The following is an 8,469-nucleotide window of genomic DNA, read 5'->3' as shown; positions in this document are numbered from 1 at the left end:
GGCACTGCTATGGGTACCCGCATGGCCCCACAGTATGCCAATATTTTTATGGCTGACTTAGAACAACGCTTCCTCAGCTCTCGTCCCCTAATGCCCCTACTCTACTTGCGCTACATTGATGACATATTCATCATCTGGACCTATGGAAAAGAAGCCCTTGAGGAATTCCATCATGACTTCAACAATTTCCATCCCACCATCAACCTCAGCCTGGACCAGTCCACGCAAGAGATCCGCTTCCTGGACACTACGGTGCTAATAAGCAATGGTCACATAAACACCACCCTATACCGGAAACCTACTGACCACTATTCCTACCTACATGCCTCCAGCTTTCACCCAGACCACACCACACGATCCACTGTCTACAGCCAACCTTTAAGATACAACTGCATTTGCACCTACAAGAGCTCTATCAAGCATTCTTAAAACTACAATACCCACCTGCTGAAGTGAAGAAACAGATTGACAGAGCCAGAAAAGTACCCAGAAGTCACCTACTACAGGACAGGCCAACAAAGAAAATAACAGAACGCCACTAGCCATCACCTTCAGCCCCCAACTAAAACCTCTCCAACGCATCTTCAAGGATCTACAACCTATCCTGAAGGACGACCCATCACTCTCACAGATCTTGGGAGACAGGCCAGTCCTTGCTTACAGACAGCCTCCCAACCTGAAGCAAATACTCACCAGCAACCACACACCACACAACAAAAACACTAACCCAGGAATCTATCCTTGCAACAAAGCCCGTTGCCAACTCTGTCCACATATCTATTCAAGGGACACCATCATAGGGCCTAATCTCATCAGCCACAGCGTCAGAGGCTCATTCACCTGCACATCTACCAGTGTGATATACTCCATCATGTGCCAGCAATGCCCCTCTGCCATGTACATTGGCCAGACTGGACAGTCTCTATGTAAAAGAATAAATGAACACAAATCAGATGTCAAGAATTATGACATTCAAAAACCAGTCTGAGAAAACTTCAACCTCCCTGGTCACTTAATTTCAAACCTAAAAGTTGCAATTCTCCAACAAAAAAAACTTCAAAAACAGACTCCAATGAGAAACTGCAGAATTGGAATTAATTTGCAAATTGGACACTATTAAATTCGGCTTGAATAAAGACTGGGAGTGGATGGGTCATTACACGAAGTAAAAACTATTTCCCCATGCTAATTTTCTCCCTATGGTTACTTACACCTTTTTGTCAACTGTTTGAAATGGGCCACCCTGATTATCACTACAAAAGTTTTTTTCTCGTGATGATAATAGCCCACCTTAACTGATTAGTCTCGTTACAGTTTTTTCATGTTCTCTGTGTATATATATATATCTTCCTACTGTATTTTCCACTGAATGCATCTGATGAAGAGGGTTTTAGCCCACAAAAAATAAATGTGTTCATCTCTAAGGTGCCACAAGTACTCCTCGTTTGGTTTTTTTGCTGATACAAACTAACACGGGTACCACTCTGAAACTAGGGATTACTGTGTTGTTCTGTACGCCATATGTATGTAAAACACTCACTTCCCGTTAGCGTGCATGTTAAAGAAGGCTCAGTAATGGCTTTCATTCCCAGTTTGGTTCAAACCAGTGAAAGAAGAACCTGTCAAAAATTCAACAACCAGAGCCTCTATGGTGTCTGGATGGGCCGAGCTACTGACTCCAGAGCAGAAGCCCTCATGTGGCTGGTCTTCAAAAATGCTGAGCGTGTGGGGACACATTGCACTGAAATCAATGGGAGCTGCAAATTGCCTTTGATAATATGGACCCTGGTGTCCTCCCATCCCCTTTCTCAGTATCACAAGGATACTGAGAGATTGTGACAACCTGCTCCATGGATTTACCTGCCTTGGCTCAGAAAGGAAACCCAGCAGCCCAGCATAATCAGGTAGAGTCACCCTATTGTCAGTAAAAGGAGCAGGTCACACACACATACTCCCCTGGGCTCAGCATCGCCCTGGCTTTTGTTCACCCATTTCGGTTTGGAGAACAAGGTGCCATGTATGTGGGACTTCAGCACAGGATTATTCAACATATGCTCCAGATTGGAAGCGTCAATGCACGCTACACGTCACTGAAAGTCAACTATGAGAGACTTCAGGGAGTGTCACAAGAAGGACCTGATCTCCACTGGGGGAATATAAATAATAATGAGTCACTTGTTTGACAGGTTGCCCCCTTCAGTTCAGGGTGCCACCTGATGTACTGGGGTACCACTGAGTCTGCCTGTTCCACCAGCAGGACTCCCTCACCCTGTCCTGCTGAGCCAGGCCCTCAAGCCTCCTCCAGCACACACACACACAGACACACAGAGACACACAGTTAAAGACACAAGCAGCTGTAGAAAGACACAGACACTGAAATCAGCTCTGCATGGGAAGACTCAGCTCAGGAATTGCCTGGCACTCAAGTACACACCCCCTCTGGAGTGCAAACCCAAAATTGGTTTGTCTTGCACTGCACAGAAATCTATACAGCGTGCGCTCATGAAAATTGCCCCCTCCCACAATGTGGAGGAAAATATGCATGGCCTCCCCACCCCCCCACTTATGAATCCCACAAACTGGGTTTTAGAAAACAAAACAAGTTTATTAATCACAAAGGTTAGATTTTTAAGGGATTATAGGGATTAGCAAACAGATCAAAGCAGATTATTGAGCAAATAAAACAAACACACAAACTAAGGTCAAGATACTAAAGAAACCGATTACAAGTGGTAATTTCTCACCCTAAATGTTGTTTTAGGCATTTCTGTCACAGACCAGACACCTTTTCCAGGCTTGGCTCAGCTCTTCTCCACCTGCATCCCAGTCCTTGTTTCTTATCCTGGGCAGGGATTCAGTGAAGAAAAGAGCCCTGATTAACCCACTTTGCTGCCTTAAATGGGATTTACATATGGTGGGAATCCTTTGTTTCCCACTTTGGTCTCCACCCCTTTTGTGGAAAAATACCAACAGGCCAAGAAGGGGGTCCAGTACCAGGTGACAGGATCACATGACCCTCCAGTGTGGAGCAGCATCCCAGGAAGTTTCTCAGGAAAGTGGGAGATTAGTCTCTTCAAAGTCCTGGTGTGCTTCCTAATGGCCCATTGACTAACCAGCCAGACTGATTGCATTCTGTCTGGTGGACATTCCCCAAGTGCAAACACTTTTTCAATAGATACATGGTTAATATTCCTAACCTCAGATACAGAAATGATACATGCACACAAATAGGATAATCACATTCAGTAAATCATAACCTTCCCAATGATATCTCACATGACCCATCTTGCATAAAAGATATTTTAGTTATGCCATATTCATATCATAACAATATCTCTACAAAGAATATGCGGTGTAGTGTCACAACTTGACTTTACCTCTTTTCTAGATTATAATCTTTCTCAATTACATTATTTTAAATCTTTTCTCTCTGTCAGATGATAGACCCTCCAGGAGACCTCAAAGGTCCATCTACCCCTCTGGAAGAACTGCCACTGGGCAGATGTATATGATAAACTCCCGAGTGTAATGAAGTAGCTGTACCTCCAAGGATACCTGCCTTCAGTCCCACACTCTGTCTGCTGCTCCTCCAAAGCACCCAAACCTCCTGAAATTTTCTCTGGATTTGCTTTTGAAGTGGATCTGAGGCATCATATCAGCTTCCAGATTGTGACAGTGGCTTTTGACCGTGAACAATTATCTCACTCAATTTTCCAGAACCTTGATGTGTTTTTAGGGTAATTAATGAAAGTTTCTGTAGCGTTCTGTAAGTGTAGCGTAGCTGCAAGGGGCTTTAAGGTACTCCACACAGAGGCTGGCATCATTTTGGCAAGATATGGGCGTTTGTTGAAGATGGTGTCATGTTAGCATGATATACGTGCTAGGCTGAGCACCTGCTTAATAAAGGTCAGTCATGAGCACTGTGGATTCTGATTTGGTCTAGTTACATTTTCGAGATTTAACACAAATATTCCAAAGCGTCGGCAGGAAAAGCTGCTTTTGCCCTCTCATAAGAAGGGGTCTCCCCTGATTCTGGTATCAGTGGAGCATGTTCAGCATCAGGTCCCTCTGAAGATTGCTGCTGGTAGACCCAGGCCCCAAGTGCAAACTGCCCTCCCAGGGGAAAGGGGAGGCTGGGCTATAAAGCACTTTGAATTCCGCAGATGGAAGGTGCAGTGTAAATCCCGACTGATCATGGAAGGGGGCTATGTTCTTTCTCCCCATAGGCAGCAGGGAGGAAAACCAACTGCAAACAGACATGGTAAGAGGAACGGATTCCAGTCATTCCTGAGGCCACAAAGTGCCTTTAGTGTTGACAGGAATCACGTTGAAAGGTTTCACTCCCTCCAACATTGCTCCCCCATCCTTTGCCTTCTCCTGACCTTCTCCTGCAGGGCCCATGCCTTCTCCCTAATCGTGAACCCTTCAGCTCTGACCGCCTCCAGGCCCTTTGTCCTCACCAAAGCCTAGCTGAATTCCACAGACTCAGTGACTCGCCTCTCTTCTGGTGGCCACACACTCATACCCCAAGAGTGACACGGGGCTTCTGCTTTCTGCCCCCAGCCCTTCAGCTTCCATCCTTCTCAGCCATTTTCTTTCTTCCAGCCACACATCCCCTTTGCCTCTTGCTGGAGGAGATATCACCTACCATTCCCCCTGTGACAGGATCTCCAGAGCGCCGCCTGGGACTGTGGGATCGCTGTGCCACCTTAACTCTCTCCAGCCTGGGCTGTCTCTCACATTGCTTTTGTCATAACCGTACAGCTAAGGGTAGCCTAGAATTCCTCCTTACCTGTAAGGGGTTAAGAAGCTCAAATAACCTGGTTGGCACCTGACCAAAAGGACCAATGGGGAAAGAAGATACTTTCAGATCTTGGGGGGAGGCTTTGTGTGTGCTCTTTCTTTGTGTGTTCCCTGGGGAAGCAGAGAAGCATCAGGTCAGAAAACGCCTTCTCCTAAAAATCATCCTAAAATGAGTCTCAATATTGCAAAAATAGTAAGTAAATAAGGCAAGGCGCTTTACATTATCTTTTGTTTTTAGCTTTTGAATTTCCCCTGTGCTAAGAGGGAGGTTTATCCCTGTTTTTTTGTAACTTTAAAGTTTTGCCTAGAGGGGAATCCTCTGTGTTTTGAATCTGATTACCCTGTAACGTTACCTTCCATCCTGATTTTACAGAGGTACTTCTTTTACTTTTTTTCTATATAATAAAGTTCTGTTTTTTAAGACTCTGGTGTACCTATCTGGTTGGTAGATTATTCTCAAACCTCCCCAGGAAAGGGCTTGGGGGGATATTTTAGGGAAACAGGAACTCCAAGTGGTTCTTTTCCTGAATCTTTGTCTAACTCAATTGGTGGTGGCAGCAAGGACAAGGAAGGATTTGTGCCTTGGGAAAGTTTTTAATCTAAGCTGGTAGAAATAAGCTTAGGGCGTCTTTCATGCATGTCCCCACATCTGTGCCCTAGAGTTCAGAATGGGGAGGGAATCCTGACATCTTTGGTAGTGACCAGCAGCAAACCCCTCCAGACGCTGTTGCCACTCAGCACAACCACATGTGGTTTAAAAATCCTTGTTGTTTGGCGCACTGGACATGGGGGAAATGATCTGCATATGGTTACGTATCCTGTGCAGCTCCTGGGAGCCACCAACTCACAAGCATTCTGTTTTACACTCCTACTTTTTTCACAAAACTGGACCAATCAGTTAAGTTTATTGACAAGGAAACATTCTGGGTGGAGTTGCGATGTGCATGTACACACAGCATGCTGCAAAATACTTCTCTGAATGCAGCAACCACTGATGTCGATTCATAGATTCCAAGGCCAAAAGGGACCACTTTGACCATCTTGTCTGACCTTCGGTATAACAGACCTTCCCAGAAATAATTCCCAGAGCAGAGCTTTTAAAAAAACACTGTGTCTTGATTTAAAAATTGTCAGTGATGGAGAATCCACCCCAACCTTTTGTAAATTGTTCCAATGTTTAATTACTCTGTTAAAAATTTACATCTTATTTCCAGTCTGAAATTGTCTAGCGTCAGTGTCAAGCCAGTGGATCATGTTATAAGTTTCTCTGCTAGAATGAAGAGCCCATTGTCCCGCTGTCTGGAGTGATTCCCAACTGAGAGTGCCAAGCTCAGGGCAGACTGTCAAAAAGAAGGGAAGACACCTGTGACGTTACTGACATAACCTGACCGTATAGATCATTGTTGCAACTACTGTTATATATTTGCAGCAAACATTGTACAAAGCTTCTAAGTAGCCTTAGTAAAGCATTTGGTTAGCTTCTTGAGAAAGGAATTTGCAAGTTAAGTGCCCAATCAAGAAACACTTAACTGACAGACCTTGGGAGACTCCAATCCACATAAGAAGTCTTCCTGGGGACGTTCAAGATAGCATGTGGGCAATGGCTGCACCTGTAAAGAACTGAATCATGCATGGACATGTGACTTGCCTATATGACTCCAAACTCCATTTTGCTGTAATTTTCCACCGTAAGTTCTTACACCCGGAAGAGACTATAAAAGGTAGATGCCTCATTTCCATCTTGTCTTCAATCCTGCTTCTTGCCTCTGGAAGGACTTTGCTACAAACTGAAGCTCTGAACAATGACCCATCCCAGCTGTGGATGTGCTCCAGAGACTTGATTTGAACCTGCAGTTTATTCCATCACTGCTACAAGTCTGAACCAAGAACTTCGCCATTACTATATGTAATTCATTCCATTTAACCAAGCCTTGCTCTCATCTATAGCTTTCTTTTTATGAATAAACCTTTAGATTTGAAATTCTAAAGGACTGACGACAGCGTAATTTGTGGGTAAGATCTGATTTGTACATTGACCTGGATCTGGGGCTTGGTCCTTTGGGATCAGGAGAACCTTTTTTCTTTTACTGGGGCATTAGTTTTCATAACCATTCGTCCTCATAACAAATGGCACTGATGGTGATACTGGGAAACTGGAGTATCTAAGGGAATTGCTTGTATGACTTATGGTTAGCCAGTGGGGTAAAACCATTTGTTTGGTTTTCCTTGGTGTGCAAAGGAACCCCAGCCTTGGGCTGTAATTGCCCTGCTCTAAGCAATTTGTCCTGAATTGGCACTCTCAGAAGTGTCCCACCAAGGTCAGCATCAATGCGAGACCCAAGACTGGTGGCAAGTTTTATAATTAGATTTCACCAACACGGTAACAAATGTGAATTCCCAAAGTACTACTATAGTCCTACAATGGAGTCACAGACAGCCCCCCTGGACACTCGAGTCTATCTTGCCACCCAGACTGGCCTTAGTGATAAATGCTCACTTTAACCAAAGATCAAAATAATCAGGTTGCTTCCAGTCCCAAGAGATCAGTCATTCATTAGTTTCTCCTTGTAAGGGATTTTTACCCCCTCCTCTCCAGAGTCTAAAACCGATGGGATGAGTTCATCCGCAGGTCTCACCTGCCTGGAGGGAGTTGGGAATGAAATCAACAGAGTGGGCTTTGATGCTACACAATACATCTTTTGCCTTCCATGGGCCATTCTTGTCTGCAGGCTGAGCACTTTACATTAATCAATGCTTCTTTGCCTGTGTGTTGAGTTACACAATTACAGAGGTCTACTGTGCAAACACTCAATATAACTTTATACCACAGGCTATAGAGGTTATAAGTGAGATCACCACTCACAGCACCCTACAAGCATTTTATAAAGTTTAAACACTAAACACATTTTCATCAACTTAACATCGAATAGTGATTTTGATAATGCTAAAACACAAGTAAGCAAGACTGGTTTCCAGCTATGCAATTGTATGTGTTCAGCAAGGCTCAGGGCCTTGGCATGAGCTTGCACCTTGTCTGCCAGCATCATATCCATTATTAAATATTTGTTCCCCATGTTGCTACTTATAGATTGTGATCAAGTCACCCTTTAACCTTCTCTTTGTTAAACCAAAGAGCTTGGGCTTCTGGAGTCTCTCGCTATAAGGCAAATTTTCCAGTCCTTTAATCATTCTCTTGGCTCTTCTCTGACCCATCTCCAATTTATCAACATCCTTCTTGAGTTGTGGGCCCTATAACTGGACACAGAATTCCAGCAGCAGTCGCACAAGTTGGCAGGAGGGACTGGCAGCCTGTCTGATCATCTCTTTCCAGTAGCATAAGTGCCAAATACAGAGATAAAATAACCGCTCTACTCCTATTCGAGACTCCTTTGTTTATGCAGCCCGCAATCTCATTAGTCCTTTTGGCCACACTGTCACACTAGGAGCTCAAGTTCAGCTGATATCCACCACAACTCCCAAATCCTCCTGGGTGAAGGCCGGGATGTTCAAAAGAGCCTAAGGGAGTTAGGTTCCCAATGGGATTCCCGTTCTTAACTCCCTTGAGGGGCTACTTGGAAAACCCCAGCCCAAAATCTCAGTGCTGTAAGGGGGAGCAGAGTCAGGCCAACAATATTAATCTCTTCCTATTCCTAAAACATGCCTGGA

The sequence above is a fragment of the Caretta caretta genome, chromosome 18 (genome assembly GCF_965140235.1).
Source record: "Caretta caretta isolate rCarCar2 chromosome 18, rCarCar1.hap1, whole genome shotgun sequence".
Taxonomy (NCBI): Eukaryota; Metazoa; Chordata; order Testudines; family Cheloniidae; genus Caretta; species Caretta caretta.
This window is presented reverse-complemented; position numbering follows the sequence as displayed.